Source organism: Phoca vitulina, unplaced genomic scaffold, assembly GCF_004348235.1.
Source record: "Phoca vitulina isolate PV1807 unplaced genomic scaffold, GSC_HSeal_1.0 scaffold10, whole genome shotgun sequence".
Taxonomy (NCBI): domain Eukaryota; kingdom Metazoa; phylum Chordata; class Mammalia; order Carnivora; family Phocidae; genus Phoca; species Phoca vitulina.
Genome location: NW_022589713.1, coordinates 44,436,652 through 44,458,314, shown reverse-complemented (window position 1 = coordinate 44,458,314; position 21,663 = coordinate 44,436,652). Strand labels below are relative to the sequence as shown.

The 21,663-nt window shown below is 42.0% G+C and overlaps 1 protein-coding gene across 2 annotated transcripts in view; it reads left to right on the top strand.

Moving 5' to 3' along the window:
• MYRIP (myosin VIIA and Rab interacting protein) overlaps positions 1-21,663 on the top strand; it is a 399,641-nt gene that overhangs the window by 1,214 nt on the left and 376,764 nt on the right. The gene's annotated exons all lie outside the window — the stretch shown is intronic.

The following is a 21,663-nucleotide window of genomic DNA, read 5'->3' as shown; positions in this document are numbered from 1 at the left end:
CAGGGACTTCGTAAGAGAGGAGAAGCGTGTACGCTCTGCTGTTGGCTTAGCCAACATTGGCTCTCATGTGCTCTAAGAAAATGCCTTAAGTCTGGCTTCATTCCTGCCCGCCCTACTCCCTGCCCCCAGATCTGGGTTTGTTGCACTTTCCCTGGGGAGGGTGGAGTCCAAGTCGCAGAATGTGTAACTGTTGCAGGATGTGAAGAGTTGACTCCAGCTCCTTTGAGGCAGCTCCGGTGGGGCTGTGGGTGGTTCTCAGAGCTTTGTACTGGGGACAGTCACCCCTCCTCTTTTGACATTCTTACTCTGTTCCTCCAACTCAGGCTACCTCGCCCTAACTCAGTGATCAGATGGTTACTTGGATAATTTTTTGATGTCTGACAAACATCTTTGAACCTCAACTTTTTTTTTTTTTTTTTTTGATTAATCTCTATGCCCAGCTTGGGGCTTGAACTCAGGACCCCAAGATCAAGAGTGGAATGCTCTATTGGACTGAGCCAGCCAGGTACCCCTGAGCCTTAATTTTTTTTTAATCTATAAAGCAGAATAATCCCTGCTTTTTAGTCTTCCCAAGGTAGTTAGGGTTCAGGGGACATGGTAGAGGTGAAAGTAGAAGGAAATGGTTCCAGATGATCTGAGCTGTGGGTAGAAGTGGAGGTGATTTCAAGAATTTTTTTACAGCAGTCTCTGGGACTTTATTAGATCTAAAAATCTTTACAGGGAAATTTAGTTTGGTAAGACTTTGAAAATACTACATTTCATCTTCCAGTTGAAGTTCCTTACTGTCCATGGGTAGCCACATCTCTCACAATGACCCCCTGCCCCATCTGTGGTGTTTGGGCTGGAAGCTAGCTGTCCCTGTAGGGTTAGGGCAGTCTCTGGTGGTGGTGAGGCACTGTGTGTGTGTGTGTGGGCGGGGGGGGGGGGGGGTTTGTCTCTGTGGAGCTGAAGTGTGTCTCTGTGGAGACAGGTGTATCTCTTTGTGGCCTTGGTTTCTTGTGGAAGGGGAAGGGGAGGGGCAGTTGTCTGCTCCAGAGTCTGCTCATTTTTGGAAGAGTGAAGTGTTAGCTGGGCCCAGCAATGTAAACTAACAGTGGTCTAGATTGTATCCTGTCTCCTTCCTCTCCTCCCAGAGGGGCAGAAGGAGAGCTCATCTGTGGTCTTGGCCTTTGGAGAAATCAATTGGTGAAGACTGAAATACCTCAGAGAGAAATGGGCATCCCCTGTTCTTAGTTCATATTGTGTCTGCACAGCCTTTTGTCCCAAAGGCAAGTTAAAGAGGGACAACTGGTTAGAACTTGGTGACTTTGTTTTAATATTATATTAAGCCAGGACATAATCACAGAAAATGGCACAGATCTGAAGTGTACACTCTGGATTTTCACAAATTGACCACCCCTGTGTAACCAGTGCCCAGATTAAGACCTAGGATATTCCCAGTCTCCCCCTGTCCTCTATAGGTACTATCCCCCAAGGGTAATCATCATCCTGCTTTGTTTTATCAGGCAAGTTTTATTTTTATTCTTATTATTATTTATTTCACCAGTTTAGTTTCAAAGCTAAAATGAAACTGTTTGATGATTTTTCTACCTCCTCTTTTAATGTATGCAAACCAAAGGTAGTTATAGGTAAGCCAGTCCAGAAATCTAGAAGGGAGAATTTGGTCTTAGGATCTGGGTGGAGTCTAAACTGGTTGTCTCCTCCCCTCCCCGAATTGGTTCTTGGGCAGTGAAACAAGCCAGACCCCAGATGTAACAGGCTGATATTGATAAACTGAAGTTTATTCATAGAGTGTATTTGCAAAATGCAAGTCTGAAATGGTGTCATGATAAAATATACATAAAAATGTTAATGAATTCTCATTTGAAACATAAAAATGGGAATGTTTTGAATTTCTCGAAATTAAAAATTGGTAGAGGATCACAGAATGTCAAGGCTGAGTGATTTATAAACTGTGTGTGCTGTTGCCACATGGTGGCGCCACGTCGGCTGGAGAACTGCAATACCCAACATTCTTTCCCAAGCCCCCAGGAAGGAGTCCCAGGAATAAAATCCAACAGTTCAGCATCTCCAGAACTGATTTCCAAGCACTGTGGTTTTTCCAGTGTTGGGCAGACAGGCCTCCCCTCTGGTGCCTGCTACACTAAGTCCATGGATCGAACCCTGTCCCAGCTTTTCAGGAGGTGGCTTGTGGGTTGGAGGCATGTGTGTTGGAGAAGGGGGAGCTGAGACACTGTGGCCCTCTCTTTGGTAGTATGGAACTGTGTAAAGAGAGTTGGCTGAGAAGCTAGCTCAGGTGTGTTGTGATTATCTTGGTCTCCTTTCACCCCAGAATTCCCCCAAAGGTGTCAGAGAAGGAGTTCTCTTTCCTGAGGCAGGTGGCTATTTGCACAGAGCACTGTCCATGGTGAACTCGGAAGAATAAACAGGCATGGGTGTAGCCAAACTGCTGCCCGATGAAATGCCCTCTGGGTTCCACAGGGTGGGAGCCAAGTCCCGAGGGGAGACCACAGGGTGGGGGACCTGTTGTATCCAGCTGTGGAGAGGGCCAAGCCGACCCATCCAGTGCCTTTTCTTTTTACTGTCAGTGTGACCGAAATGCTGCTTAGAAGATTGTATTCATGCGCTGGCTGCCATGCCCGTGGTTGCTAAGAGAGCTGAATATTTGCCATGTGCTAGACCCTACATATATATATATTCAGTTAATCTTCATCACAGGAGGAGGGTGGCTTTCTCATTTTCTAGATGAAGGAACTGGGCCTAGAAGCACTCTTTCTGAGTTTGCACATTATGGGAGCCAGAACAAGGACTGAGCGCCAAGTCTCGCAGATGACTTCCCCAGCTGAGTTATGTGCCCTTCTGTGGGGTGAGAGGAGCCTTGCACAATTCTTCTGTCTTCCCTGGCACCTGGTAGAGTGCCTTACATGTAGTAGCTACTTAAGGCTAAATATGGGATTGCAATTAAGTAGAAACTTCCCTGCTGAGCGAAAGGGAAATCCAGACAGTGAAGGATGAGAGTTTGGGGTTGAGCCCATGAAACCTGCAACGTTGGGACTGAGTGTGGGCCCACCAGAATATGGAGTCTTATTTTATGTTTAAAATTTTATGTAAATGGAGGTCTGTTATTTGTTTTTGTAATTTGTTTTTTTTTCCACCCAACATTGTTTTTTAAACATATGTTCATAACATTTGTTGATAATTATAAGTTTAGTTGATACATTTTAACATAGTATTTCCTTGTTTGGTATACCAGAGTTTAAATATTGCTCATTGGACAAAAAGATGTTTTTACCTTTTGCTATTATGAAAAATATTGCAGGGAATATCCTTGATAAGGTCTTGTACAAATGTGTGTGTGTCTAGGATTTATATCCCCAGAAGTTGAATAACTGGGTAGGAGGATATGCTTACATCAACATCTATCTGTTACTGGGTTTTGCAAATTGCCCTCTGTAGTGGTGGGGACACTTTATACTCCCACTAGTACTGTATTGGAGTTCCTTGTATCCCCATATCTTTGTGCCATCAGATGTTTTAATTTTGGTTCATCTAATAAGCATGGAATGTGTTTCACTGTTCTTTTACTTTGCATTTCCTGTAGAGGTTTTTTGTTTGTTTGTTTTTTAAAGATTTTATTTTTAAGCAATCTCTACCAGTGTGGGGCTTGAACTCACAACTGTGAGATCAAGAGTCACATGTTCTACCAACTGAGCCAGCTAGGCACCCCACCCTTAGAGATTGTTAAAAAATATATTTTGGTTTTCAAAGTTTCTTTTCTGTACATTGCCATTTTTTACTAGATACAACTTTCAAATCTTTAAACTCATCTGAAATTTATATTGCTATGTTGTGTGAGACAGGGATCTAATTGTTTTCCATACTGAAAACCACTTCTCCCATTATCATTTAATGAATAGTTACCTATTTTCTTACTTATTTTGTTGCCATCTCTGTCATATACCAGTTTCTGTTATATTTTTGGATCTGTTTCTGAACTCTGCTCTGTTCTATTCATCTCTTTGTGATTCCTGAGCTAATACAGTTTCATTGAATGATTAAGGCTTTATAATAATTCTTTTCTTCTTAGCCTTTTTCTTCAAAATTGTCTTGGTTATCCTTGACCCCTTAGGCTTTGACATGAATTTTAGGATCTTTCCTAAATATCCCTTTTCATGAAAAATACTGTTAACAAAATTTGGTAAAGTATCAAATAAAACATATTTTCTTGTTTCTTTTTTTTTCAAATATAGTGCTAATCAAAACTTGTAATTTTCCATTATTTACTGTGAAATCTTGATCTCCAATTTAAGTGGATTCATTTTACGTGACACTTCCCTGGTACCAGATACCTTGAATAATAAGGACCATTTGAATATGATTTTTAAAACACCTATAAGGTCATTTTTTTAAACTCAACAACATACAAGTAATTTTAAAGTCAGTGATTACTCTTCTGTGACATTATTTTTATCCTCCTCATAACTCATTTCATTTAGGTACCATAATTTATTCAACAAAATCATTCTTTAAAACATTAAGCACTTTACAGTCTTTATTGTAACTTCATCCTTCTATACATTTTTGTTTCCTTAGGATGAATTACTTTGTTGAAAGTTGTTTACTGGGGCGCCTGGGTGGCTCAGTCGTTAAGCATCTGCCTTCGGCTCAGGTCATGATCCCAGGGTCCTGGGATCCGGGGAGCCCTGCATCGGACTCCTTGCTCAGCGGGAAGCCTGCTTCTCCCTCTCCCACTCCCCCTGCTTGTGTTCCCTCTCTTGCTGTCTCTCTCTGTCAAATAAATAAATAAAATCTTAAAAAAAAAAGAAAGTTGTTTACTTTTCCTTAAATTTTTGATACATATTGCCAAATAACCCTCTAGGAAACTTTATAAATTTATTTTGCTATTAGTCATGTATGAGTGTGCCAGATCCCCATGCCTTGCCAGCAATAAATACGATTATTCATCATCATTTCCAGTTTCACAGACAATGACTCTTGTTTTTTATTTTGCTTTTTTCTAGCAAGGCAGAACATATCTTCATGTTTATTAGTTCTTCATAGCCGACTTCACTATAGAGTTTTCCATGAGGGTTGTTTTTCTTTTACTTTCTTTTTTTTTTCTTTTTAAAGATTTTATTTATTTGAGAGAGAGAGAGAGAGCATGAGCAGGGGTGGGGCAGAGGGAGAGGGGAAGCCGACTCCTTGCTGAGCAGGGAGCCCAACGCAGGGCTCTATCCCAGGACCCTGGGATCATGACCTGAGCTGAAGGCAGACGCTTAATGGACTGAGCCACCCAGGTGCCCCTCTTTTACTTTCTGTAAAAAAAACTTGTATTATCACTTGGTGTTTTTGACAGAACAGATTGTTTTATACAAATCATGTTCATATTTTAATGTTAAATATCATTCCATCATATGAAAATACCATATTTAAAAAATGTGTTTCTCCATGATGGATTTTAGATTATTTCTGTATTTTTTTTTTTGCTATTACATGTATGTATGCAGTTAACATCTTTGAAATGTATTTATGCACATGCAAAAGAAAATCTTGAGAATATATGCCCAGAAGTGGGATTGCATGATCATATTTTATGCACACTTACAGCTTGACCACCTGGTGCCAAATTGCTCCCCAAAGTGGTCATGGTCATTTAAATTTCTGTGGCCGTGTGGACAGATAGCATTTGTCACAGCAAGAAAACAATATTAGAGAAGGAGGAACAAAGGTGTTAAAGGAAAAAGTATATATGTGTGTATGTTTGTGTGTACATAAATATCCTGAAGTTCATTCAGAAAACTCAGAGGTTCTTGACCTTTTCATTTCAAAACTTACATCATTAGAAATGATTAAATGTAAGTATAAATCATAAACATCATATATATTTCCTTAGCCTAGGAGAATTGGTAAGAGTTTAAGTAAAAGGTAATCTGTTTAGTAGTGCTTTTTCAGAGTAGCATGCAAAAGGAGATGGGCCCCTAGTGAAGAGAACAGGAGAAGCACCTCTGCCCAGCACTATTCCTCCCCATCCCAGGGTGTGGGGTCCACCATTGGACAGTTGTTCCTTTTCATCACCTCATCTTGTAAAATTTAGAAGGCTGGGGGAATAACTCTAGAATAATGTTGTGCCATTAATACCTTAATGCCAAAGAGTTTATGCGATCAGTTGCTGGTGATAGTAAGCAGAACAGCATGAAATCGACAGAAGGTTAGTGGGGAAAATGCTGAACGATGTGACAGGTGCTGTTTTGTGCTGAACTTGGTTGGGGACAGCCTGGAAATTTTACTGAGAGAAATCTGTCCCGCTTCAAATGTACTCTGAGAATCAAGTCTGCATTTGTGTCAGGAGCATAAAAAGGGCTTTATAAAATGGCCTAAATGCTGTCTGAAAACTGTTTTTGGTTCAGTATTCAACCATGTGTTATACTCCCCCATTACCTTCTGTAAGTAATTATGAGTTAAATTTTTTGCCTATATTTATATATCATCAGCTGGGGAAAGAAAAACGCTCTATAGAAAGTTCTTTTGTGGCTGTGATTTACAGTATAATACCACAGATACGACAGACACACGATCTGCAGCTGGGATGTACAAATCCATTCTGTGGGCTGACAATTTAATCTCATTGAGCAGACACTTGAGAAAAGAATGCAAGACATGCAAGGAAGGGCGGGTGCCTGGAGGACAGAGGTGCTCGTGGCTCCTCGGATCTAATGTGGCTATTTGCCAAGGTCCCCAAATCTTTTGACACTGACTCGTGACTCAGATGACCATGTCATTCTATATGGTTCTTTCTTTTTGGTATAAAATATAACTATGTCCAAGTGTGCAGGGTTATTTTCTAGGCTTGGAAGCATAAATATCTACACTGCAGGAAGTGATATCTATACTGCAGAAAAGGAAAATAACCCATCTCTTTATACTGTTTTCTCTGAAGATTCCCCAGTCTGGAGAAGCAGTGCTTCTAGCCCCAAACCTCTTCCTAACCTCCTCTTGAAGACCATTGTCTCAAGCATCATTTCACTTTATCTGTATAGCTCCAGACTCAGAAGATGTGACAGGTGCTGTTTTGTGTTTGTGTTACATAAATGTGGCTTGGCTGTTTTGCTTTTTTTGCAAAACAATTTATTGATCATTAGGGACTTGGATTTACTAGAATGACATGTAACCAGAGTATTCAAGATTAGTGTCTTTATGGTTAATTAGAAGAAAAAAATTTTTTAAATGCTATTTTAATTGAATCCTTGTTTAGTCTTCTAGAAATCTGCCAGTTGGTTTTTCAGCTTCGCGGTCCAGTAAATGTCAGGTGCCTCTCCCAGGACTGCAGATCTTGCAGTCTGGTGCCTGAATGCTGCGGAGATCCCCTCAGGGTCCCTTTGTGCTCCCAGTTCTGCCTCCTTCCTCCCACAGCTTCCAGGTACCTCATCCTTCCCTTCCCACTGCCTCAATGCTACCCCCACTATCTGCCTCAGTTTCCTTCCCTTCCGACTGCTGCTGGTGGTAGATGGCAATACAATGCTGTTATTTTCCCTCTTCTCTTTTCTTTAAATGATCCAAACACAATGAAGAAAATGAGAAACAAAAAGGCCATTTTTGGCAAATGGGAGAGATGGTTAAAATTGCTTCCCCCAAAAGGGAGGGCTGCCTGAAGAAGTGAGATCAAGTGGGGGTGCATTGGAGGCACAGAGATGTGCTGTGGGTGTTTAGTCAAGACCACTTCTCAGGAGGGCGAGAGCCCTTAGTTGGGCACAAGTTCCTTCTGGGTCACAGTGGGGATAAGAAAGCCTGTAGCAGCGGCCACCACTTCCTACCACCCCAGATGGGCCCCATCCCTCTTTTTCTCCTCATCAGTCACCAGGCGTACAGATTCTCTTCAGACTTTCCAGAGAGCCAAATTTTGGCTTTCTTTTCTCTATTTTGACATTATTTTTTATTTTATTAAGCTCTGTTCTCATCCTTATTATTTCCTTCCTTCTACTTTCTTGACTTCATTCTTTTTCTAATCTCTTAAATTTCCAAGGTTAACTCATTAACTCTAGCCTTTCTTCTTACTTAGATATGCATTTAGCCTAATAAATTTGCCTCAAGTATTGCTTTAGCAATATTTGTCCTCCACAGTTTTGATTTGAAGTGTTTTTATTGTTCACATGTAAATTTTTAACATTTTTGTTATGATTTCTTCTTTGACTTATGAGTTCTTTATATGCTTTTGTTTTATTTTTAAAAATTTCAGAACTTTTTAGCCATTGTTTTTTCTATTTTAATACATAGTGATTAAAGAATGTGGTCTACATGATTCCAATTCTTTGAAATTTGTTGGGATTTGTTTTATGGCCTGGTACATAGTCAGTTTTTATAAATTTCCATGTTTTCTTGAAAAAGTAATTGGTTGCAGTGATCAATATGTGTTCATTAGCTTAAGCTAGTTAATTGTGTTTTTCAGATTTTCCATCTTTACTCATTTTTTTGCAGCTTAATCAGTTACTGAGGGAGGAATTTATAGAAGTGAATTTGTCAGTTTCATCTTGGGCTTCTTTCAATTTTTGCTTTGTATATTTTTTTAAAGATTTTTAAAACTTATTTATTTGACAGAGAGAGAGAGCGAGCAAGAGAGAAAGAGAGAGAAAGACAGGCAGAGCTCAGGAGCCAGGGCAGGGGCAGAGAAGCAGACTCCCAGCCGAGCAGGGAGCCCGCCATGGGACTCCATCCCAGGACTCTGGGATCATGACCTGAACCGAAGGCTGACACTTAACTGACTGAGCCACCCAGGCACCCTGCTTTGTTTATGTTATTAGGTGCATTCTGGGTCAACTCAGTATATATCATTATGAAACAACCCTGTTAATGTCCCATAATGCTCCTTGTTTTTAAGTCTGTTTCATTTATTTTTTATTTATTTTAAAAAAGATTTATTTATTTATTTGAAGGGGGTAGGGGCAGAAGGAGAGGGAGAGAGAGAATCTCCCTGCTGGGCGGGGAGCCTGTGGTGGGGCTGATCTAAAGACCCTGACCTCATGACCTGAGCCAAAATCAAGAGTCAGATGCTTAACCAACTGAGCTACCCAGGTGCCCCGAGTCTGTTTTAATAGAGCTATGCCAGTTTTCTTTTGCTTTGTATTTGCCTGTCTTATCATTTTCTTATACTTTCACTGTCAACATTTCTTTTTCTTTTTTTTTTAAAGATTTTATTTATTTTACAGAGAGAGCGTGAGAGTACAAGCAGGGGGAGCGGCAGGCAGAGGGAGAGGGAGAAGCAGGCTCCCCGCTGAACAGGGAGCCCGATGTGGGGCTTGATCTCAGGACCCTGGGATCATGAACTGAGCCAAAGGCAGATGCTTAACCGACTGAGCCACCCAGGCGCCCCACTGTCAACAGTTCTGTGTATTTTTTTTTTTAATTTTTTTTTTTTTTTTAAGATTTTATTTATTTGAGAGAGAGAGAATGAGAGACAGAGAGCATGAGAGAGAGGAGGGTCAGAGGGAGAAGCAGACTCCTTGCTGAGCAGGGAGCCTGATGTGGGACTCGATCCCAGGACTCCAGGATCATGACCTGAGCCGAAGGCAGTCGCTTAACCAACTGAGCCACCCAGGCGCCCCAGTTCTGTGTATTTTTATTTCACTTGTGAAACTCTTTTAAAGAGCATAAACTTGCTTTTTTTAACCTATATTTTTTAATGTGAAAGTTATGTTCATTTATAGTGCTACTGTTAATATATTTGGATCTATTTTACCATTTTAGTTTTCCCACCTTTTATGTACTTGGTTATCAGTTGCTTTTTGTATAATTTAGATCCTCTGTCCTACTCCACATTATATTTTCTTCCCTCATTTATTCAAAACTTTACACTCAGTTTCTATTTTCTATAAACTTACCATATTTACAATATGGTAAGTTTAGCGTACATGTTTACCTTAACAAAACCCAAACTAAATCGGAGTAATTTCTGTCTTCCTGAGCAATTCAAGGACTTTATACTTAAATCTGATCACCCCACTTCCCCAATATATGTTAGTGTTGTCTGGTGTTTTAGTCAGACTTTAACTCTTTTTTATTATTACTTTTTTCACATAGTATGCAATTTGTTGACAATATTATTGCACTGTTTTCCATATTCTATTGTTGCATTCTAAGAATTCAGCTAACAATCTGATTGTTGTTCTTTTGTAGTAATCTGTTTTTTCTTCCTGAAAGGAGCCCCTCACACTGGGTTAAAGATCACATCTACCCTGGCCTTCTGCTCTCCACTGACCCGATCAAGACGAAATTTGAAACACCCCTCCCTCTTGCCCCTTGTCATTTGGGTCCCACCCCTGCTTTGCCTTGAATGGACAGGACTCATCCCATCATGCTCTTCACTCCTGTTTGTCAGTCTCCCGGCCTCCAGGGCCACTCCCCCAGTTCCTGATGACCTCAGCTCCAGATTCTCCGCCACTCCCTGCAGCACTTCAACAGACAGGGAGAGGATCCTTCTAACATCCAGGCCTCTCAGTTCCTTGACCTGCTTTGCTCCAATTTCTGTCTTCCACTCCACCCTGCCACTGACTTCCACAGTCATAGATGGACACTCGTTCCCAGTAATGACCAGCCCTTCATAATCTATTTCATGCATCATGTGTTCAGAGAACCAACTTCCATCTTCCAGCTCTTTCCCTCTCTTCCTCCAATTCCAACAGTCCCTCAATCTCCTGACTTTCAATCCATGACCCCGGACCCTTGAGGTCCTCTCCTTCTGCCTTTTCCAGCCTGTATTTCATGGTGTGCCCTATAATCAATCCTTGGAGTACACCCTCAGTTCACATACCCATCCCAGACCACATCCTTCTCACTCAGCAGAAGCACAGAGTGGTTCAGTCCCCGTCTCTCCGTCCTCCTGCCTGAATCTGTGCTGAGGAATGTGGCCGAAGGAACACTCACAAGCAGTTGACTGGTCTTGCATGGCCATGAACATCGGGTGGATCCTTAGTGCTACCTGATACTTCCCTGGGCCTGGCCCTCTCCCATTCTCTTCATTGATTGTTTCACATTCCCCCGTTGCCTCAGACGTGTGCACCTTCTATCCTCATTCTTACATTGTTCCTGCTGCCACTCTCACTGAGAAAGCTGGAGCCATCGGGGGTGGCACCATTTGACTCAGCCAGTCAGCCCCTCTTCCTTGATACACTTTTTTTTCCCTGGGTCTGGAGGATACACTTGTAAATTCCTTCCAAATCCTTGGTAGTTCTTTCTCCTCTCTCCAGCTGCTTCTTTGTCTTTTGCTTGACCTCTGAATGTTGGAGTGCCCCATGGCTGAGTCTTTGATCCCTTTTGCCTTTTTATTTATATTCCCTCCCTACAGACCTCACCATGGTCTTTTTTCATGGTTTTGCATACCATCTATGCCAGTGATCCTCAAACCTTTATCTCCAGACTGGACCTCTCTCTCAAACTCCTTGAATAACCTACTCGACATCTCCTGGATGTGCAATACTCATCTCCAAATCAAGTCTTCGAAAACTGAACCCCTGATCTTCTCCCCAAACCCATTCTCTTTTTTTCATTTTTAAATTTAAATTCAATTAATTAGCATATAGTGTATTATTAGTATCAGGGGTAGAGTTCAGTAATTCATTAGTCTTATGTAACACCCAGTGCTCACTACAACATATACCCTCCTCAGTGTCCATCACCCAGCCACCCCATCCCTCAACCCCCATCCCCTCCAGCAACCCTCAGTTTGTTTCCTATGATTGAGAGTCTCTTATGGTTTGTCTCCCTCTCTGGTTTCGTCTTGTTTTATTTTTTTCCTCTCTTTCCCTATGATCCTCTGTTTTGTTTCTTAAATTCCACGTATGAGTGAGATCATATGATAATTGTCTTTCTCTGATAGACATATTTCCCTTGACATAATACCCAAACCCATTCTACCTTCATTTTTCTCATCTAGTTGCAGGTCCCAATCAATATAATCAATCTATTAATTAATTATTAATTATTATAAATATTAAGCAATTATTACATTTATTAATAATTAATTAAATTATTAATGCCTTGTTTTACCATCTTTTTTTTCCATACTACTCTTTGAAATCTGGTGTGTATTTTTCAGTCATGGTAAATCTCAATTTGGATGCTAAATTTTCATCAGAATTACTTGATTCATATTTAGATTTAATGAAATATACAGTTAAAAAGTACATCCACACAGCCAAGTTGTACTAAATTTATTTAAATGTTTTCCCATAGCTGAATTAAATATCATTTAACAGGAAAAGTTAGACTTATTTTGCATAGCATCTAGCACTTTTTGGTCAGAAGGAAGTCAAGAATTTTGTCTGGAGCAGCTCTACTCACCTCTTTGCTATCTATCCAATAGGATATGATCTGGGGTCAAATCTCTTTATAATGCTATTGCTTGTGTATCTTTGAATATAACCACAGTTTGAAAGGCTTAGGTGAGCACAATATTTTATTGGAAATAGTTTCAGTGTCTCCTTCCTGAATAGGGGAGAACCCTGGGTTATAACCCAGAATATAAACAGCTGTAGCCACCTGGCATTAATTTTCTTCAAGAGATTCTTCTCCAGGTTCATGGAAGAACTCCTCAAATAATTACCTTTCCAGTGGGAAAGGATGTCTTTTAGTATTTCCATTTCTTCTGTTAGAAAACATGTGAGAAATTCACTTAATTGCCAGACAGAAACACAGAGACTGAGATCTTGTGTTTTTGCCCTTTTGGACTCATTATTCTGAAATGGTCTTAGAAATAAGCTTTCAGGACTTGGGACGACAGGCGTTAAGTACTTAATATTTACATCAGATAAATCTGATAAAATAAAAAAAATTGGAGAAAACACCATCCCTCTGTAGCATGGCCAGTTTGGGGGCATATAGCACTCCTTTCTCAGGTAGGGACTTACTGAAAATCTAGTCAGCAGCAAAAACAGGTTTAAAAAAAAATACTCTATAAAGTGGTTTGGGATTCAGTGTAGAAGCAAAGGCCTAATTTTAGTGTAGAGTGCTGTCCTCAGTGAGCCTTCACAAATAAGACAGATCCTCTGTAGCCATACTATCATCTCCGTCAGTTTTTCCTCATGCAGGTGGCTTCACTGTTTAGATGCTGCCCCTCAGACAGATGCCTGAAAATGTGTCTTAGGAGCCTTAGTATTGTAACCTTAGACTTAGCTATTTAATTTCTGGGAATCTAAGGGGAAAAAGTCCTTAATGTGGAAAACCCTTTATGCACAAAGATGTGTATCATAGTTCTCTGTGAAATTGTCCAAAATTAGAATCAACTCAGATGTACAACACTGGGAACAGGTTGATAGGTATATGCACGGGACAAAATATAATATAACCATTAAGAATGATGCTTAACCAAGATGTCCATCGACAGATGAATGGATAAAGAAGATGTGGTATATATATACAATGGAATATTATGCAGCCATCAAAAGGAATGAAATCTTGCCATTTGCAACGACATGGATGGAACTGGAGGGTATTATGCTGAGTGAAGTAAGTCAATCAGAGACAGATATGTAGCATATGATCTCACTGATATGAGGAATTCTTAATCTCAGGAAACAAACTGAGGGTTGCTGGAGTGGTGGGGGGTGGGAGGGATGGGGTGGCTGGGTGATAGACATTGGGGAGGGTATGTGCTATGGTGAGTGCTGTGAATTGTGTAAGACTGTTGAATCACAGACCTGTACCTCTGAAACAAATAATGCAATATATGTTAAAAAAAAAAAAAAAAGAAGATAGGAAGGGAAAAATGATGGGGGGGAAATCGGAGGGGGAGACGAACCATGAGAGACTATGACTCTATGAGAGAAACAAACTGAGGCTTTTAGAGGGGAGGGGGGTGGGGGTTGGGTTAGCCCCATGATGGGTATTAAGGAGGGCACGTACTGAATGGAGCACTGGGTGTTATACGCAAACAATGAATCATGGAACACTACATCAAAAACTAATGATATAATGTATGGTGACTAACATAGCATGTTAAAATAAAATAAAAAATAAAGAATGGTGCTTAAAAGGGATCCTACTAATGTGGAAATACAGTGGAGATAAGGTATTTAGTGGAAGGAGACACATACTTCTGTGTATAATTAGACAAAAACAACAGTCCCTACCAAGAGTGGGACAAATGGCACTTCAGGGAAGCAATGTGTTAGCACCAGTTGTATTTGTTTGATAGTGTCTTGGGATTAATTTTCTTTTATGACATTATCATATCTTCCAAATTTTCTTATGTGGGAATTTTGAGGGGTACTGAAAACCACACAAAAGTTCAGAAGGAAAAACTCAGAAGACTGAGAAGGGGCAGGCAGAGGTCAGAGGCTCCTTCTGATGAACACCTAGGGCATTGTTTCTGGTTGAGAACTGTTTTTGCAGAATTGAGAACTCCCAAAAAAGAGATGGTACAGGAGAGATGCCCCAGTGGGGTCAGATGAGAATACACATTGTTAGGAGATGGTCTATCATGCCTCTCTGGAAATGCAGAGCAGGGCTGCGGGCTTTATGTCTCAGTTCTCCTTTGTCTGTCATGTCTCCAGGTATAGATGGGCACTCAGGTGGTGTTTGTTGACTGAAGAATCAATGGGCAGAGACTATAGCAGATTCCACTGGCCACATTACGGAGCACTTAGGTTATGCTTTTAGGATGTTACCATTGGACTTTGAGGAAAAAAATGAAGAAAAAATTTTCATTTATATCCAATTTGAATTAAATGTCCATGGGCATTACTACTCAAGACTAAACTACCTTCCCTGCCTTCTCTCAAATTGCTGAACCACTTTATTTAAAATAAAGCTGTAGCTCTTTTGGTTAGCTTCTGCTTCAGAGTTCTGTAATCTTGTCTATAGAATTCTGTAACACACCTTTAATTATCCTCGAAGTAGCTAACTGTAATTAAAGCATGTGTCTCTGAACTCCCTGCTGATGGAAGATGTATTACTTCATAGCTGGGTTTGTGAAACACGCCACAGATCAGGCTAAAGTTAAAGATCATTAAATAATTTCCCTCCTGCCATGGTACTGAATTGGAGATTTTTTTTTTTTTATTGCCTAGAGCAACTTTACTCTCCTTTTTGTTATCTATCCAATAGGATATGATCTAGGGTCAAATCTCTTTATAATGCTATGGCTTGTATAGCTTTGATTATAACCACAGTTTGAAAGGCCTAGCCCAGCACAGTATTTTATTATAAGCTTTTCTATTCAAAACTATTTTCCCTTTGAAAATGTACACTCCAGTCCAGTTCAAACATTTATCTCAACTTTCATTATATTGAGGTAAAAAAAAAAAAGAAAGAGAGAAAGAAAGAAAGAAAGAAAAGGAAAGAGAGGGAGGAAGAAAGAAAGGAGCCTATTTATTGCACTTGGGCCTGGGTCATGGAAGAAACCACACACTTAAAAAGGATCAGATCAGAGAGGGGTTTTGAACAGTTGTTTGGTCCAGAGATGAAAGCTGGTGGGCCAGGTGTCATTAGTAGGTCACTCCCCCATTTCTCCAGGTGATGCAGCATGTTGGTGAGATCAGTAAATTCTATGGCCATGAGTCCATGGCCAAACTTCTTTTGCTGTAAAAAAGAGTTTCTTGGTCAGTCACAAGGGCAGGGGAGGGAACATGCCAGTGAATTTAGTATTCTGTGAGTTCAGCACTGGTCTCAGCTACAGGGAAGACAGGCACTCAGCAGTGGTGACAGTCAGATGAGCCTGCAACGAGGGGGTCTGTGAGTTGGACCCACGTGTAGCCACATTGGTGGACGCTGCTGCCATGTCCATTCTGTACAAGGGCCCATTGGAGAGGCACTGGGGAAGAGGCTGCCTCACCTCCCCACATGTCATCTTGTCCACCTGATTGTGGAGAGCTTCCACGAAGATGTTGAGACATTGGGGGCACTTTTCTCCTCCAGGAGGCCCACCACCCACACACTTCTTCCTCAGACCTCCTTGTTACTGGCTTCCTGCTCCTCTTCTTTCCCATCCTGCAGTACTGTTAGCTATTGCCCATGAATTGGTGTACATCCTTCCAGACATCTCTTGGTCCAAACAACATGGAGAATCAATATGCTGCTTGAAATCCTGCCCACCAGAAGGATTACCCTTCACTGCTCTTCTCCAGGGCCACCCCTGTCAGCAGGGCTGGGAGGCTACAGATCTCCCTTTTGGGTTGGTACAAATGACATCTCGTAGAATTGTCTACAAATCAGGCTTGGGTTTTTTCCTCATGTTGGCTGATCATCAGGAACTTCCTATGAAGACATAGGTGTGGACTGAGGGAGAGGAGACAAAGCAACAGACATGGGAGACCCAGCAGTCTGAGACCCCTGCCCATGCAGCTTACGCCATCTGATACTGCTCGAGCCTGATTTCTTATATACCATTTTTGCTTGACAGTGGATGCCTACTGCACCTGCCTACCCTAATAAGAGGCTCAAAGCTAGGTTCTGCTGGTCACGGGGTCACTCGATGCCCTCTTGTCAGGTGTTCAGTACCAGGGCCTGGTAACAAGCATGAGCTGTTTCTCACAAGGAGAGCAGTTATGGAGGAGAGGGCATGGCTGTGTTCTAATACCCTTCGAGGCCTTGCGGAGCCTCTCCTAGAACTTCTCAGAGGTCCTCTACAGCACCTCTACTTGTTACAGACACTTTGTATGTCACTGGGTCTGTCGGGTCCTGCATAAACAGAGGGCCAGAGTGGCTTGCATTGCTGCCTGGGCTTGTGACAGAGTCTTCTCTTACTGTGGGCCCCACTCAATCCCGGCTGCCTTACAGTTTACTTAGTAAATGGTTGAGAGCAGCATACTTGCATGTTTCTCTGTGCCATCTCTGAAGCCCAAAGTAGCCCACCAAGTTTCAAGCCTCTTTTTTATTTTTGTACTGAAAGGCTAAATGATGATGATGATTATAATTAGGTGATTATAACAATAGCAATAATAAAACAACAACCCTAGGATGTCTAGGACAATCCAGCAGAGAAACAATGACCTAACTCAGGTGGTTGGGACCGAGGCTGCAGCTGGCGAGGTAGTGTGCTAACTCCGTTTCATTCTAGGGCCCGGGGAGGCACAGGTGGGCTGATGGCAGCGAGCACTACTGGGGGCACAGATGCTTGTTTTTGAAACTCTTGCTTTGAAGTACTGTGGGAGCTAGTTTAGAATTAGACTTTTTATCACACTTTTGAAGAGTACCCCTCATTAGGGAGTTGACCGTTTCTATACATTTCATTCCTTCTTCTTCAGGATTGTTCTATCCATATTCCTGTGTCTTCCTTTAGTTTGTCGAGGGCTCTGATTGGGGTCATTTTCTTTTCTATTTATGTGTAGACTGTATATCTGAGTTTCAAAGTCACATATTGAATTTTGAGGCACTTGGTAGGCATTTTGGATGATCTTATTTGGCATGGAAGAGTTAGCACTATCTTAGTAACAGCACTTGTGGCTGGATTTCATGAAATTTGGCAAGTGCTTTTTTTTTTTTTTGAAGATTTTATTTATTTGAGAAAGTGAGAGAGCAAGAGAGCACAAGCAGGGGAAGGAGCAGAGGGAGAAGGAGAAGCAGACACCCTGCTGAGCAGGGAGCCCGATGTGGGGCTCCATCCTGGCACTCTGGGATCATGACCTGAGCCAAAGGCAGATGCTTAAGCAACTGAGCCACCCAGGCGCCCCTTGGCAAGTGCTTTTTAATGGTCTGCTCTCAAATCAGTCAATCAACAAATAAATGCCACCTCAGTAACCAATTGGAGGTAGAGGCTGGAAGGCCCCCAGGGTGCTGAGGAAATTGTCACCCACATGTCTCCTAAGCTCAGACTAAGCATTACTTAAGCCAGGCCTTTGCCAGTCAGCCATGCTGAACAGATGCCCCGTGGCACTAGATACATAACTCAGACACCCCCTCCCCGCAAACCCATACTTCCAGGAGTCACCTGGATCCAAATGCACAGATTAAAAAGCTTAGATCAGATTTAAATAATTTAAGTTCACTACAAAATGAGATGACTTTCTTGCAATCACAGAATGATTCTAGAACATGCAGATCAAATATAAGTGTGTGCCTTCCAAAGGGTGTACTAGAGAATTAAAGTGTGTGGATAGTTTGGAAAATCTTGTTTTGAAACATCTAAACTGGACTGCAACAAGCACAGAAGTTGAAAGAGTTCCTTCCTGTGGTGTTCAGTGCTTTTTCTTCTTTTTGAAGGCAAATCTATGAAGTATGTTTTTCCCAATTAGTGCCATCTTTTCCCTAAAAGTAGTGCTGAATTTTTACATCAAGAAAGAGGAAGGCCGTGTGAGTTATAATAATTCACAGCTCTGTGGTAGGAAGGAGTTGGGAAGAGAAAGGGGAGATCCAGGTCGAATATGCTGGAGGAAGCCCAGGCTTCTCTATCAAACACGCACAGGAGTGATTTGCAAGAGGGGAATGAATCACTTTAGAGTGTTCATTCTTCCAGTTCTGTGAAGCTATGAAAGAATTTTTTATTCTGTGGAACCCATTTCTAAGATGTAGCTTAGAAATGAACTCTGTGTCTGTAGATAAACCACAGCATTGGAATGGGAGCAGAAGGAAAGGACAAAGGATCTGAAATGATTTGCTGCCACTAGCAAGTGGCACTGAACTCCCTAATCCTGAAGTAGGCTCCCCTGTCCCCTTACCAGAGGATGGTGAGAGATTTTCCCAGGATGCTTTGGGTGGTCAGAAGTTGGATTAAAATAGATAAAACTATCTCTGTGCTCATCATTTATTTCTGAGTCTATATACTAAAGCCATCAAAACAGCTACATTTTTACAAGGTGTTTTTAATTGATGATGTATTTGAAAAATTGTGGCTGGGTAACACTAGGGAGAGGTTTTCTTGAGTGCACATAATGTGGTAGTGGGCCGTGGGCCACAGAGGTCCATCCAGCCCGTGTGGTGTGGAAATGGTGGCTGCCGGCATGTCATGGCAATCGCTTATAACCTGATAACCTCTGATAACTTATAACTTATGCTGTAAATGTGAACTTCCAAGTTGTCTCTCAGTCACTTAAGTTTGGTGAGGGGAGACATTTTTAAGACTGAAAACTGAAGAGTTCCTGTCCGTGGCTGTCCCTGGGCTTCACTTTTCCTGCAGCCACATTTAATCAGATTACTCAGATGAGAATTTCTTCTCCACTGTAGAGAGGCTGAGTCTCCCATTGTTAAGACTGAGCTGTGAGGCCCAAAGGATGAAACATGGGGGGTAGAGAGAAGAAAGCCCAACCCTTTGGGCCAAGAAATGTGGGGAAGAGAGGAGAGAGAAAGAGCACAGTGAGGTCAGGAGTGTGTGTCCTGACTCTCCTTCTTGGGGTGGGATGTAAGTGGTGTGCATGTATACCTTATATTGGGTAGAGTAGAACCTTCAGAAGCAGTTATGGGGGCCTGAGAACATGGTGGGGAAGACTGCTGGGGGGGTGCTGTAACCCTCTCCAGAAAGCCCGGTGTAAGCACATGCACCATGGCCCAGGGATGACTGTGGAGCACTGATTGGAGGAGCTGTCTCTCAGGTTGGGCCCCACAACCTGTACAGGGCATGCAGGGAGCCAGGGGTTCTCATGAGCCCTGGTGAGTGAATGTTGAATGGCTGCATAGACTACTAGAGGTGCTGAAGCCCAGGGTGGGGAAGGGGAGGCTGCCAACAATAAGGACCTTAATGATGAGCTGCCTCCGTGGAGTCACAGTCAATAGCTGGGTGTACTGTTCATGACAAAGGACAAAGAAGGCTGGTTACCTCTTAATCGACATGGTCCACACACCAGACTGGCCCCCTGTGGCAGAGCCCAGTCTAGAAGGACCCCATATGTACTTGTCATCCTGTCCCTCATTGCCAGGAGACCAGTAAAGCCTGCCTCTGGTGCCAGATCTTGGGAAGGAGGAAGGAGATGAAAGGAGTGTCCCCGTTGGGGAGTTGAACTTTAACCTGCCTGAACATTTTCCAGGAGGAAGGAGTTTTAATTATAGAGTAAATAGGCAGGTTTGAGTCATTTTCTCTGTTTTCTTCTCATCTTAGAGCTCTTGCATAGGTCACCAGGGTGGCTCCCATTTACCTGCCCGTGTTCTTGTCCACTTCTTCACCTTCCTCTCTGTTACCAGAGTGACTCCAGGAAAGCACAAATGCTGTACCTCCGGATACTCACCTATTTAGGACCCTGCAGTGGCTCCCAGGGCCCTCAGGTGAAGTCCAAGTTCTTCAACATGGCTTCGCAGACTCCCTCCTCAACCCTGTAGCAGACATATTGAATGATATGCACATCTCTAAGGGGTGCTTCTGTCTGCGCTCCTCTCTCAGCCTGGAGACCTGGCCAATGCTTGTTCCTCCTTAGAGGAGTCACCTTAGGACCCTGACCCTGATCACTAACACCTGGAAGCCTCCCCATCTCTGGCTCCTTCAACCCCCTTCAGGGACAGTGACTCACAGTCCATTCCTCAGGTAGCCCTTTCCACACTGTACCTGGATTGTGCTTTGCTGCCCACGATCATGGCCTTCACTCGGTGGAAGTGTAAACAAACAGGACTCACCTTGGTCCGGGGATTAAGTCCCAGAATTTGTGAGTAGGAAAACCCTCAGATGTGAGGTTTGCATACTAAAAAGCCAGGCTCTGCAGCTGTTATTTGCTTACACTGTAATTGTGGTGTTTACATATAAATTGATACTCCTAAGTAAGTACCTGATAATAATTTGCTCCCTTTGGAAGGTAAATATTCTCCTTTTCTCATCTACTATTAGTTGTCTTAATCCCTTTGCTCTGAGAACAAACAGAACAGTAAATTTTAGCCTACCACGTTTGATCACAAATTCAGAATTGATGAAGTCTGAATTAGTGAGATTTTAGTGTATATTTCTTCATAGTTTATGTTCTCCACTATAATTATGTGATCTAATTCCAAATACAGCCAGCTGCCAACTCTTATCTTGATGCATTTTTATTACAGACAGAAGAAATGTACCAGACTTTTATATAGTAGAGAGAGCAAAGAGCATCATTATCCAGTTGAAACTGAAGAGGAAATTCTCAGTGGGGTGAAGAGCTGTGTATTTTTATCGAGTGTTCATTAGCTTTCCTCTGTGCAGGGGATCTACATGAAAACACCCAAAGGATGGGAAGCAGACAGAGAAAAAGCCCAAACGGCAGGAAGGACATCACAGGGCTTCCACTGTGTCCAGAGGCTCAGAAAACAAAAGTAGGGGATGGTAGGCATCGCTTTAATGTCAAGATGGGAGAGAAAAGCACTGGGCTTCAATATAAACACTGGGCTTTTGTTTCCTGTAAGTACAGTCATTGCAGTTGAAGCCAGAAAAATACAATCAACATTTATTAATGAGGCCATTTATTTGTCAATAATGTGTAATGTGTATATGTGTCTGTATTACTCAGAGGTCTCCAGGAAAACAGAACCAATAGGATGTGTGTGTGTATAAGTATACGTATTTATATAAATGTGTAAAATAAAGAGATTTGTCATAAGTAATTGGCTCACATGATTATGTAGGCTGACATACAACATATTCTGTGGCTGCAAACCCAGGAGGGTCAATGGTGTAGTTCTAGTTTAAGTCTGAAGGACTGAGAACAGGAGAACCAATGATGTAGTTCCAGTCCAAGGCCAGCAGGCTTGAGAACTGGGAAGAGCTGATGTTCCAGTTTCAGCCCTGAGGCA